Genomic DNA, 14,370 nt, shown 5'->3' on the forward strand with positions numbered 1-14,370 from the left:
GATCACAATGAGTGAGTTAACCCAGAAGCAGAAAGACTCAAATGGTATATACTCACTTATATCTGCATATTAGCCCAAGGGGCATGTCCCACGAAAGCCTTCACTTACCAGGAAACTGAGACAGAGGGGAGGACATTCTAGTAGGACTCCAGATGAGAGAATCATGGGAGTATGGCAAAGTAGAAGGATCCAGAGGGTCCTAGAAGCCTACAAGTAGAACATTATGATAGGCAGATTTGGGCTCAGGGGTCCCGCTCAAACTAAGGCACCAGCCAAGGACAATACAGGCAGTAAACCTTAAACCACTACCCAGATCTAGACAATAGACAGAACACTCTCCACAGTAAAGTGGAGAGTGGGATATTACTTTATCACATACTCTGGTGCCTCACCTTTGACCATGTCCCCTGGAGGGGGAGGCCTGGTGGCACTCAGGGGAAGGACAGCAGGTTACCAAGAAGAGACTTGATACCCTATGAGCATATACAGGGTGAGGCAGTTATAAGCTTTTGTGAGTGTGCTGGAAACTGTACTTATGTCCTCTGAAGAAGCATCAAATACTTTTAACTTCCAAGCCACCATTCTAGTATCCAGAAACTTGATTTTCAAGAAAATATTATGTATTGCCATAAAACAGAAATATCATTTTTAGAAAGATTATTTTAAAATTAGCTAATTTTGATATATTTATAGATAACATCTATATTTGTTGTGACTTGTCATGGTTAAATATAGAGCATTGGAGGGAAATACTTGATATCATTCAATAAAAAAAGAAGAGGATATCTGATTTTAAAATAACATAGACTCTGTCAAGTATGTTGTTGAAGTCACAATTATAGGAAATTAACTGCAAAGTAAGGAGGATATGATGAGAAAATAAATCTTGACATCATTCTGCAATCTCTTACCAGTTATCAAAAACAAGACAAAATCAATTAAGAAGAGAAAAATTAAAAGCCAGACATATGCAAACAACAGTAGAAGGAAAACATAAGAATAATACTTCATGCCATTTAGGTGGGAGAAATAAATAGGAACAAAACAAGATATAAACAAATGTACTTATACCAAACCAAAAACCTGCACACTATAAACACGCAGGAGCACAGGAAAGATTCATAAGTGGCAAAATGTCTATAATTTAAACATATAAATGAATTGACATCTAGAAGATATAAGGAACTCCAGAGACTCAGTAGCCAAACCACAAATACCACATAAGTGACTGAGTATCTAAATATGAAATACTTATGTTCAAAAGAAAAACTTCAACTTCCAGGGATTACATGAAAAAAATCACTGTTTTCTAACAGAGAAATGCAACCCAAAATTTAATAACATACCTTCTCACTCTAGTAAGAATGACTGTTGTAAAAAAGGAAAACAGTGCATGGCAGTGAGTACCTGAGAAACAGGCATGTTGGTTAGCATATAAATTAGTTTTGCAATTATTAAAAGTAGGTTATGGAATTTCTCTGAAAAATCAAAACCGAATGCTGTATAATCCAAAAATTCTATGACTGAGTGTATAGCCAAAGCATAAAACAGAACTTTGGGGAATGTTTCTGAAGTCCTGTGTTAACTGCAGCAATTTTCAGATTATCTAAAATTGTGCAAACACCCTAAGTGTCAATCAGGACATAAATGATACAACAAACGTTTATTAAACAGTAGTTATATAATTTATGAAAACCCAGTTCTTTATATAAAGTGAATATATTTATACAACCCCTCAGATGAGTATAAGCCACATAACTTGTTCTGAGGAATCTAAATGATAGTATCATTAAAATTAGTAGCACATTGGTGAGCAGCAGTTCCCGGTGTTGAAGATGAAGTTAGGAATAGGACAGTTGATCAGTGACCAGTGGTATTACATAAGACTAGGAAGTCATGGAGTAGTACATCTTGTTACTTAATTATCAATAAGAATAATATGTTAGCAGTTACCAAAAGGTAGAGAAAAAGCATCTGACTTCCCTTTACACATAATAAAATTGATAAATATAATAAAAGAAATAAACACATTTAACTTGATTCAAATGTTCATAATATGTGTATGTAACCCACATTACATTGTACAACATTTATATGTATATAATAATTTTATACTTTTGTATATTAATTAGAAATTAAATGAAAGTAAAACCTTAAAAGTAGTATTTGATATTGTCTTCATGAAAGTTTAAAAGAATATGGAAAAATAGATGGCTCTTTACAATTTTCAGGTAGCTAAGGTGGTTTCATGTTGAGACTTCCATGTTCCCTGAAGGGGTAGAAAATATCCTTTGTTTAATGACACTATTTTTCCTAACTGGTTAGCTGGTAACTATATCATCTCAATTTAAATGTAGTTTCTTAGTAAATAAGATATGAGTACTAAGCTAGAGGCATACAATGAGTGAGAACATCAACTAGTAGTTAGAGATACCTTTACATCTCCATATTATCATGAGAAAGAGACATATCCTGATGTACCTTCTAATCCTCTCATCAAGATGAGGCTAAAGCTCATTTAATTAAATGCCAAGATAATAAAAATCAAAAGCAATATTGTAACCAAAGTGAAAATGCTAAAGATAATAGACTGTAGAAATACCTTTCTACTCCTTAATCTGAATCATACAGCAAACCAAATCAAATGCCACTATCAATTAGGAGGCAGAATCCATCACATGCATACACTTCTCACATTTCAGAGTACATTGCTGGCACTGTACTTACTTTAATTCTTTACAACTCTGACATAACAATGTTGTAAGCATAAACTCATCAAATCTGTTTTAAGCTAGAACATTAGTCTTGGACATTTTGGACATTAGAAGAAGGCTTTTGAACTATGTTCCACAGATGTTCAAATGGGAGCTCTGCATGCATTTTTGAAAACTAAACTGACAGTTGTGGAAAAAAAAATATGAAGTAGCATAAGCTTCTTCTCTCTCCACCAATATACTTCTGATGGATGACAAATCATGATTACTTTAAGTGGGAAACATATATACACTTCCAAATCTAATATCTGCTACTGACTTTTACTTTGAATGATAGGAAGAACTTAGAAATCTTTCTCATGGTATCAAGAGTTCAAGTTTGGGCCTGGAGAAATGAATCAACTGTTAATAGCACTTGCTGTTTTCCTAGGAGGCAGGAGTTCAGTTGTCTGAACACACATCTTGTGATGAACAGTCACCTATAATTAAAGTTCCAGAGGATATAAGACACTTATTTGGCCGCTGTTTGCATATGTACTTATGTATATACATTCTACCACAAACACAAATAAATAAGTAACATAATCATGAAGTTCACAATAGAAATGTCTCTGGATTATAGTATCTGTGACATCACTTTGCTCAGTTTTCTAGAGCTACACCAGCTTAAAGATTCTTGAGTCCACCAATGTGTGTGTGTGTGTGTGTGTGTGTGTGTGTGTGTGTGTGTATGCATGTGTATTTGTGTCCCCAAACATTTACATGTCTACATTTGTTTGTGTTTATGTTTTTGTGTATCTCTCCATCTTTCATTTTTTTCTCTCCAAACACAAATTGATGAAGATTTTGCAATGTTCTCTCCAAAATGATAGCAATTCAACACATATGTTTGATATAATAAAACTCTATATCTTGTATATTATTTCAGACATTATCTCTTCATAATGAATCATGTTAAAGAACTAAGATTGCTATTAACCAGGCAGACCAAGCTGCCCACCCCACTACAGCAGGAGTACTCCACAGTTTGAAAGGATGAAAACACAGTAAATCTGCACAGCCCTGCACACAAGAGGAGCACGGATGTTCTCAGACCAGAGTAGAAGTGGTATTTGCTGAGGTTTGCAGCTAGGAACCCGGGCAGAGACAACTGGCATGATAACCAGTGGGAATTGCTGTGAGAGAGGAGACTCAGTGCAAGATTTGGGCCCCTAAGATTCTGGCTGGACTTGGCACATGGTTTGGGCCCAGAGTCCCTAGCCGAATTGGTCATGCGGGTTGGGACCAGAAACCGTAGCTGAACTTGGGGCACAATTTGGGCCCAAAGAACCTAGCTGAACTCAGAGGGCAGTTTGGATCCAGAGACTCTAGCTGAGCTTGGCATGCGGTCCGTGCATTGAGACTCTGGCTGGACTCGGACTACGGTCCAGGCCCTGAGTGTGTGGATTGGGCCCAAGACCCTGGTTGGACTCAGTGCTAATGGAACTAAGAATGTGGATTAGGCTCCAAGACCCATTTGGGTCAAGAGAAGCTAACTGGCACAATGCTAAGGTTGGGTCCGTTGACCCTAACTGCACTCAGTGTGCGTGTGGTTTGGGCTCAGTGACACTATCCTGGACTTTGTGAATGGTCTGGGTGCCTAAAAGCTACTGGGAGCCAAAGACTAGTGGAGCATCAGAACTCCGTGACTAAGGAAATCTCAGGAATTCAGGGAGTACAGTAGCCATTAGACCACCTCTGCCTGACCTGCTTCAGTCCCAGGAGAGCTCCAGTGCCACAAGGGGACCCAGAAGGCTGTGGACACTATGGCCTGACCCAGCATACCTTCTGCAACCCAGTACAGGTACAGTGGAGCTGGGAAATCACTGGCTGTGAGAGACCCAAACTACAGGGCTGGCATCCTGCCATTCAGACCAGTGAAATATCAGAGCTTCTGACCTAGGGAAATTATGAGAAAACTGGTGAATCTATCTGCAGACTCCCTATAGCCAACTCCGGAAACTACCTGCCAAAACAGAGACAGCAAGAAGATTAAAGGACAGCATAAAATCATACGCAAAAACTCCCCAAACAATATGGTGTCTCTAGATCCCAGCTATCCCAAATAAAACAAGCCAGAGAATTCAAACACAAGGGAAATATAAGAACATGACCTCAAATCCTTAGTAATGAGGATGGTAATGGAGGAAACAAAAAAAAATCGTAATCAAATGCAGAAAGACGCAGACAAACAGGCAAAAGACATAAAAGAGACCTATAGACAGGGGCTAGAAATTTTTCAGGAAACTACAAACAACCAGATAAAGGAAACCAAGAAAACTGTTCAAGCTCTGAAGGCCTGTAAAGAGGCAATGTAAGAAGCTCAGGAATATATAAACAATCAGATGAAAGAAATCAATAAAAAGTTCAAGATCTGAAGATGAAAATGGTTTCAATGATAAACACACAGACAGAAGAAAAACAGAAACATGAGAGCTCAGAGAGGAAGGCAAGTAACACAGAGGAGAGCCTGTCTAACAGAATCGAAGAGATGGAGGAAAGAATCTCAAGTCTAGAAGATAAAATCATAGATCTTGAAATAACCATGAAAAGAAATGATAGATATGGAAAAATCCAGATAGAAAACATCCAGGAAATCAAGTACACCATGAAAAGAAGAAATCTGAGGATAATAAACTTTGAGGAAAGAAAAGATGCCAGACTCCAAGACCCAGAAAATATTCTGAACAAAATCATAGAAGAAAAATTCCCCAATCTAAAGAAAGAGATGCCTATAAACATACAAGAGGCCCACAGAACACCAAATTGAATAGACTAGAAAAGAAAAACTTCCTGCCACATAATAACCAAAACACAAAATATACAGAACAAAGAAAAATATTAAAAACTCTAAGAGAAAAGAGCCAAGTAACATTTGATGGCAAACCTATCAGAATTACACCTGACAACTCCGCAGAGACAACAAAAGCCAGAAGGGCCTGGACAGAGACCCTGTAAACCCCAAGAGACCACATATGCCAGAACAGATTACTTTCCCGAGCAAAACTATCAATAACAATTGATGGAGAAAATAAAATATTCCATGACAAAGTACCTATCCACAAATCCAGCTTTACAGAAGGTACTAGAAGGAAAACTCAATCCTAAAGGGACAAGCTACAGCCAAAACAACACAAAAAAAATAGATAACTACACCATCACAAAAACACAGCCATATGAATTCTTTACTGGAACCAACATCAAAATTAAGACTCTTAACATTCACTAGTCATTAATATCTCTCAACATCAATGGTCTCAATTCTCCAATAAAAAGACATAGACTAAATGAATGGATGCATAAACAAGATTCAACATTCTTCATTCAAGAAACACATCTCACCCATAAAGATAGACATTACTTCATGATAAAAAGCTGAAAAAAATATTCCAAGCAAATGGTCACAATAATCAAGCAGGCAAAGCTATTTTAATATAAAAAAAATAGACTTTCAACCAAAATTTATCAAAAGGGTTGAGGACAGACACTTCATACTCATGAAAGGCAAAGTCAACCAAGATGACATCACAATTCTGAACATCTTTGCTCCCAATACAAGGGCACCCACATTTGTAAAAGATCTATTAATGAAGCTTAAACCACACATCGATCTCCACACAATAATAGTGGGAGATTTCAACACCCCACTCTCACTGAAGGATAGGTCACTGAAATAGAAACTAATCCTACAAATAACATCATTAACAAATACCATGAATCAAATGGATCTAACAAATAATCTACAGAACCTTTCACCCAAACACAAAGAAATATACCTTCTTCTCTGCACCTCATGGAACCTTCTTCATAATTGATCACATAGTAGGTCACAAAGCAAGCCTCAGCAAATACAAGAGGATTGAAATTATACCTTGTATCATATCAGATAACCATGATTTTAGGCTGCACTTCAACAACAACAGAAATAACGAAAAGCATACACATACATGGAAACTAAACAACTCTCTAGTTAATGACACTTGTGTCAGGTAAGAAATAAAGAAATTAAGGACTTCCTGAAATTCAATGAAAAAGAAGGAACAACATACCCAAATTTGTGGGATTCATTAAAAGCAGTGCTAGGAGGAAAATTTAAAAACAAATTGGAAACATCTCACACCAGAGTTCATATGAAAGTCAGACCCCACTCTCCACTGTGGAGATTGTCCTGTCCATTGGCTAGATCTGGGTAGGGGTTCGAAGTTTAATGCATTTACTGTCCTTAGCTGGTACCATAGTTTGAGCAGGAACCCTGGGCCTAGATCGGCCCATCATAATGTTCTTCTTGTCAGTTTCTAGGACCCTTTGGATCCTTCTATTTCACCATTCTTCCATGCTTTTCTCATCTAGAGTCCCAATAGGATGTCCTCCCCATATGTCCCACTTTCCTGATAAGTGAAGATGTTCATGGGACTTGCCCCTTTGGCTAGTGTCCAGATATAAGTGAGTAAATACCATTTGACTCTTTCTGCTTCTGGGTTAACTCACTCATTATGATCATTTCTAATTCAATCCATCTGTCCACAAATTTTAGAAATTCCTTGTTTTTAATAGCTGAGTAGTATTCCATAGTGTAAATGTACCACAGTTTCTTTGTCCATTCTTCTACTGAGGGACATTTAGGCTGTTTCCATGTTCTGGCTATTATGAATAAGGCTGCTACGAAAATGGTTGAGCAAATGTTCTTGTGTGCTGGAACATCTTCTGGTTATATTCCGAGGAGTGGAATAGCTCGGTCTTGAGGAAGCCTTATTCCCAGTTTTATGAGATAGCACCAGATAGGTTGCAAAAGTAACTGTACTAATTTGCATTCCCACCAAGGAATGAAGGAGTGTTCCTCTCTTTCTACATCCTTATCAGCATGTGGTGTCTTCTGAATTTCTGATGGGTGTAAGATGGAATCTCAGAGTCATTTTAATTTGCATTTTTCTGATGAGAAAAGCCATTGAGCATTTCTTTAAATGCTTCTCAGCCATTGTATATTTTTTTGAGGATTCTTTGTTTAGTTTTGAGGCCCATTTTTCAATTGGGTTACTTGGTTTGGTGGTATTTAATTTCTTGAGTTCTTTATGTATTTTGTGTATTAGACCTTTGTCAGATGTAGGGTTGGTGAATATCTTTTCCCAATCTGTAGGCTGTCGCTTTGTTCTGTTGATTGTATTTCCTGCCTTACAGAAACTTCTCGGCCTCATGAGGTCCCATTTATCAATTGTTGACCTTAAGCCCTGGGCTGTTGGTGTCATATTCAGAAAGTTGCCTGCTGTTCCAAATTAGGAAAACTGTACCCTCATGTTAGCCAGAAGCAATATAAAATATCTAGGAGTTACTCTAACCAAGCACGTGACATACTTGTTTGAAAAGAATTTCCAAACTCTGAAGAAATAGATTGAAGATGACATGAAGAATGATCTTCCTTGTTCATGGAATGGGAGAACTAACAGTATAAATGGCCATCTTACCATAAGCAATTTACAGACTCAGTGCAATCTATATCAATATATCTATACAATTTTTAAAGATATTGAAAGTTCAATTCTCAACTTCATATGGAAAAACAAGAAACCCAGAATAGCTAAAACAATCTTGTACAATAGAAGATCGTCCAGAAGCATCAACATTCATCTAACCAAGAAGTGAAGGACTTGTTTGAAAAAAATTCAAAACTCTGAAGTAAGAGATTGCAGATAACATGAGAAGATGGAATGATCTCCCTTGTTCATAGATCAGGAGAATTAATATAGTAAAAATGTTCATCTTACCAAAAGCAATTTATAGATTCAATGAAATCCCTATCAAAACACCTACACAATTTTTAAGGATATTGAAAGTTCAGTTTTCAACTTCATATGGAAAAAGAAAAAACCCAGAGTAGATAAAACAATCTTGTACAATAAAAGATCCTCTTGAGGAATCTCCATACCTTATCTCAAACTGTACTATAAAGCAACAGTAATTAAAACAGCATGGTACTGGCACAGCAATAGGCTGGTTGATCATGGAATCAAATCGAAGATGCAGAAATGAATCCATACACATATGGTCACTTCATTTTTACAAAGATACCATATCTATTCAGTGGAAAAAAAGATAGCATCTTCAACAAATAGTGTGGGTTTAACTGGATGTCTCCATGTAAAAAAATGCATTTAGACCTATATTTGTCACCATGCACAAAATTCAAGTTCAAGTGGTTCAAATAACTCAACATAAAACTAGACACTAAATTGGTTAGAAGAAAAAGAGGGGAAGAGACTGTGGGACTTTTTAAGGTAAAATTTGTTATGTAATGATGTTTGTATTGATGTGTGATTTTGGTGATAAACAAGAAAGGAAAGGCTGTCATTTTACATTGGTGTATTTATCTGTCATTTTGACAAAGGGTCAGCTGTGTTAAAGTGCTTTGTATCAGATTGACACAAGCTAAAATCTTCAGAAGAGGGAAACTCAATTAAAAAAATGATTCAATAAGATCAGGATGAAGGCAAGCCTGTGGAACATTTTTTCAAATTGTGATTTATGTGTGATAGCCCAGACACTGTGGGCAGAACTGTACCTGTGCTGATGGTTCTGGTTTTTTAAAAGAAATTATGCCAAGTAATTGAGTAAGAAGCACCTCTCCACGGTCTCTGCATCTACTTCCAAGTTCCAACATTTTTCTCTTCTTGCCCTCACTTCTTTTTAGGATGAACTGTTTTGTGTAACTGTGAGTGGGGAAGAAAAGAACTTCTTCCCTTCTCAAGTTGCTGTTGGTCATTGTGTTTCTTCATCCTATAAATATCATTAACTAAATCAACATGCCAAGATTAATGCAAGGTTGAAATAATTTACTGAGTATTTTCAGATCATCATAGAATTACTCCTAGAAATTAAGAAGAAACATATTACCAAGACTATAACTATTGCTTATCAAAAACAACAACATATAAGATGAAGAATACAATTACTAAGTTATATAAGAAATGAGATGTACAAGAGATTTAAAAAATATTCCTAGAACCAAATGAAGGTAAAAGCAGAACTTTGCACAGTCTGTGAGAAACAATGAAGGTAAGTGTAATTTTATCATTTACTTATATGTGCTCGTGAGGTTTTTTGTATTTTCAGGTGTGTCATGTGGTGTGTTTCAGAGTATATGGGTATTTCAGGAAGACATTGGATGTCTTCCTTTATTACTCTTAACCATCTTTCCTTGAGACAGAGTCTCTTCCTGAACTTGGAATATGTCCTCTAGCCTAGAATCCAGATGGCCTTGATCATCCTTTTGTCTCAAGTCCTATGAAGTTTGAAGTTACAGGTATTCAGCCACATTCAACTTTGTATATGTCTTATAGAGATTTAAACTTACTTCTGCATGTTTCTTCAGAAAGTGGTATAGTTACTGATTCATACCCAAAACTCTTTGAAGAGATGTATGAGAATGAAATTTATTAACCACCATGTGTTTGTTGGTGACAGATCTCAGGACCACTGTAAGAACAGCCAGTGTTCTTTCCTCCTGAGGCAACACTAACATACATGCACAAGTATAATTACAAACATATACACTTCCATATGGGGGGAGAGGAAAGGAGAGAAAAAGACAGACACCCAAATATGTTGAAGATAGACAAAGGACACAAACAATTAACAAATAAGATTTTAAATGAATAAGCACAAGCCAATCTCAAAGATTCAAAGCTGAAATATAGGAGATCTTTTAAAAACAATAAAAATTCTCATATTTTTTACAAAACTGATGGGAATAAATGCTTCAAAAGTAATTTTGTGAAGCCAGCATTGCCATGATATAAATATTCATCAAATTATTTTTTTAAAGAGAGAAAATTGGCTGAGTGCTGTGGCTTCCTCATATGACTCACTCTAAGAAGAAAGAGAGAGGTAAGTTGCCAAACAAACTAGACATGTATGTTCTTAACAGTGACTTCAAGCTCTCCTGGGGCTACATAATGAAACCTTGTTTTAACATATAAAAACAAACCAAAACAAAACAAAAGCTCCCTAGGGAAATACAGACTTTAAAATTGTTATAAAGTATTCACAAAATGAATTCAGTTACTTGAAACAATTTCTTTTATTCCAAAAGTGTAAAAGAAGCTCAGCATATACAAATAAATATATTTTCAAAACTACCACAAGATTAAACAATGGATAGTTTATGAAGTTGAGTTTTTTGTTTGTGTATTTGTTTTCCTTTTAATACACTCTTTCTTTTTTCAATAGAATTATGACTGTGGTAGAAACAAGGACAATTTGCCCAGTGGCTTCTTTACCATGTTTGATGCCATCTCCCTAATGAGGTTCTTTGATGCTCATCATCCTCACTGAGGTAGGCTGGATGTTGCCAGGCATTAACCTGTCTCATTGTCAGCGAATATTTAAAATAATAAAAACATTTTTTGTTTGTTTGTTTTTCAAGACAGAGTCTCTCTGTGTTAGCCTTGGTTGCCCTGGACTGTTTGTAAACAAGGCTGGCCTCGATCTCAAAGCAATCTGCCTGCCTCTGCCTCCCAGGTGCTGGGATTAAAGGCATTCAACAACACCGCCTGGCTTAATAAAAACATTTTAAAATGTCATATTCTGTAGTCTCTGAGGTTTTTGAATACATTATATAACTATTTACCTTATCTTCATATAGACTCATCTATCTGTTGCACCTAAGATGTATATTCTTGTGATAAAGATAGACTAGTAATTGATATAACTATGAAATGATCAAATAAAAATTAACTTGTATAAATTATTTATCTTAAACAGCCTACAATAGCACATTCAAAGTTTGGGAAGTAAACCTTGCATTATATTTGAGTTATATGCATACAAAATCTCATATTAGAGTAGATATATGTATAATGTGTGTAAAGAATAATCTTCCATTTTAATTATATACTACTGCGTTAAAAAAAAAGTAGCAAGCTTGGATGCAAGTAGAGTCAATGGCTAAATTCTGCCATGACATGGTAAGCAAGCCTTCAATAGTTTTTCACTCACAAATATATCTGTCAGATATATTGTTACAGAAGGCTAAAGAGGATCATCCAATGTTATAGTGAGTTTTGGGTGAATATTCAGGGAGCAAACTGTCATCTTCTCATTTTGAAAGCTACTAGTCTGCACTCCCAGTACACTCAGGTAATCAATTTTATTCCTTCTCAAGTCTCTGATGACGTTGAAGAGAAGATAGTTTAGTTTTACAATTAAGCTTAGTTCTTAGAGTTTAAGATGATTTAAGGTTAGATAGATGTTTTAAGTTGATGATGATAAGATATGATAGATTGTATTTACATCAGAAGTTTAGACTCATGAACATATGAAAGTTGTTTTCTTCAAGCCTGCCAAATACAAATAGCCAAAACAGTAAGAGTAACATTTATATCACGGTTCTTCATGCTGTATGTAGTTTATTGTATATGTGTTTACTAATATAAATGTGTATGTAAAAAATATTTAATTAAAAAGAATACACTATTTCATGTGACCATGTAGGGTGAGGCTAAGTACCAGATTTTCTGTAGTGAAATTCCAATAGATATTCTTAGATCTCTTTTCCCAACTGGCATTATAAAGAGTTTAATAACATTTAATCAACATTTATAATCTTATTTCTCACATTTCTTTACATATATAGAATAAGAAAAAACAACCTTATTTGAAAAGCTCAGCTTATAAATTACTTATGTAATTGCATCTTAGTATAATTTTCTTTAGAAATTTTAATTGCTTAAAATAAAATCTCTACATAATTTATTACATTCATTATTCCAATTATACCAATCTAGTGAGACAAAATATATAATTAAATATTTACAAATATTTTTAGTTTACATTCATCTGTATTAAACATTCATTGGTAGCATACAAATTAGAAGACATTATTTCAAAACCTAATTCTATAATTCTAAAAAAATGATTTGTGATCTTTCTAGTTCTGGATTTTTTATTTATAAAATATAAAAATGTTTGATTACATTAAAGTATACTCTGTAAAATGTATACCTCTTAGAAATTTTATTATATGAAAGAATAATGTATTCTTCATATTATAATATTATTGTTATCATTCAGCTAACACTCTGCTCAATGTTTGTGTTAAGATATAATTCGCAAGTATCACATTGATAGGAGTCAGATCCTTGCTTTTCTAGTATTTATTAAACAAGGATATTATGTAGAAAGATCAGATTCTTACTGTTTTACACAGCTAAGAAAGGGAGAGATGATTACTTCTCATGGATGTGCTATCATTAGACTTTTGTCAGAAGCTAAGCATCTTTAGTAATGGTGTGGTCAAGTGGATAAAACAATAGTGCTCTGCTGCCTGCATTTTTTTCTTTGCTATTTTTATAAGCCTCTGTAGAAATTTCAGTTGATTCTCTCTTTTCTTGTGTAAGTTAATTCAGTATCACTCAATTATAAAGAGATTAGTGTTCTGAGATAAAGTAAAAAAAAAATCTCCTTTCAAACTCATCTTTGTATCTCTTTGCTAAAAAAAAAAGGTCACAACTCTAGATGCTGTTTCTAAAGTACTGTACATCAAGTGTAGAAAGTAATTTAAAGAAATAATGAATTTAGTAACAGTAAGCATTTATTTGTCACAAAGGCTAAAGTATTGCTTTAGTGTAACTCTTAAATATCTCCAAAGGTTATTATGCTGAAATCTTGGTCTCCACAACATGGCATTATTCAGTGTTAGTAGGAGCCTTGGGCTGTAGAGTATAGTAGGACCAAGACTGATTGATTGAGGTCACACTCAAGAAGATAATACTCATATTACTTCCTTGATTATAATATTATTTATTATAGATACCCTATGAGCATATAAAGGAGGGTGAAGTCCCCCTCAGGCACAGTCATAGGGGAAGGGAGTAAGGGGAAAATGGGAGGGAGGGAAGAATGGGAGGATACAAGGGATGGGATAACCATTGAGATGTAACAAGAATAAATTTAAAAAAAAAAAATATATATATATATATATATATATATATATATGTGACAAAAAAAGGATCCATTGGTTGTAGATGGGAAAGACTCTTACATTATTAAAATGTATCTTTTCAGAATAGTGTTTACTAATGGATAATGCTCATATGATAATCCTTATAATGAATTTTGCAAGAGAGAGGAAAGGGCACAAAAAGTCTTTACAGAATGATCTGCTCAGACTACCTTTCAGGCTCCAGCTGCAGTGGCTGTAGTAGGAAGACCATGGAAGCATTTGCACTTTTATCTGACCCATTGGTATGTCTTTGAGTTACAGAAGCTCTAGGCTGTTTTCTCTCCTCATATTTCTATTCTGCTGTGTAAAATCCCTTTAATTTCATGTGGTTCTGTCTATTAATTCATGGGGATAGAGCCTGTGTTATTGGACTTATATTTAAAAAGTCCTTTATCCCATAATTTTGAAGGAAATTCACTGGATTTTTCTAAAATTTTTCACTATTGGAGGTTTTATGTTTTGAGATTGATTTTTATTGTTTTGGAATTATGTGCATGTGCACATGAGTGCAGGTACCTGCTGACAGCATGGGCATTGGGTCTTTCTAATCTGGAATTACAATAGCTTTTGAGCTACTTAGCATGGGTGCTGAAAACTGGATTTAGAAGCCCTTCAAGAGCAGTA

The sequence above is a fragment of the Acomys minous genome (assembly GCF_964271855.1).
Source record: "Acomys minous genome assembly, chromosome: 8".
NCBI lineage: Eukaryota > Metazoa > Chordata > Mammalia > Rodentia > Muridae > Acomys > Acomys minous.